Below are 830 nucleotides of genomic sequence, written 5' to 3' on the forward strand. Positions count from 1 at the left end.
CTAGGGGCAGCGGGGGGGCAGGTGCGGCGAGCAGAGGGCCGCAGGACGGGGCGCCGAGCCGAGCCGCCTCTGGGGCTCCCTGCCCGCTGCTGACCGTTTTTGAACCGTTCTAGGATAAAAAAACAAATGCACAAAGGCAGGAATTTTAAAAAAGAAAAACTTATTTCTACAAGTTGGAAAGTAAGGAAATTAAACGTTAGAGCAAACCCCAACACCGCTGCTAGCGGCGGGGGGGGGCTGCGGTCGGGCGGTACTCTACGTTGTCATAATCCTGCTCCGCAGAGGCGTGAGGAGCCTGCCCAGCACTCGCCCACCGGGCAATTCAGGTAGCTCAGACAGGAGCAGAGGGAGGGCCTTCCTCATCCTCCTGCCCACGCCAGCCAGGCTGGGCCAGGGCAGGCAGCCCCCACCACGCTGGCTGGGGGGCAGCCGCAGGCCTCTGCAACCCCATCTTGTGACCACCAGCAGAAAACCTCGCCCTGACAGGGAGATGCAAAGAGTGGGGACAGGAGATGTGCAGATGTGCAGCAGCAGATAAGAAACCGGTGATAAACAGCAGAGTCATGAGGAGCAAGGAGCAGAGACGTGGGCTGTGCAGTCAGAGATGTGGAGGGGAAGGGGGCTGAGTTCCTGGTTTGGGGAGATAAGGTTTAGGCTGATGGGAAACTGCAGGCATGGGGAAAGCACTCCTACCCATTTGACCTGTACAACTTGCATTAGGAAACAAATCCTGACTATTTTCACCTGTCTCGTCTCAAGAGAATGACTCTTCCTATTCAAGAAGTAAAGCTTCTCATACTGATTCTACAGTTAATACATTATAGTCTACC

Source organism: Aptenodytes forsteri, unplaced genomic scaffold (genome assembly GCF_000699145.1).
Source record: "Aptenodytes forsteri isolate BGI_AS27 unplaced genomic scaffold, ASM69914v1 Scaffold289, whole genome shotgun sequence".
Classification (NCBI taxonomy): Eukaryota; Metazoa; Chordata; class Aves; order Sphenisciformes; family Spheniscidae; genus Aptenodytes; species Aptenodytes forsteri.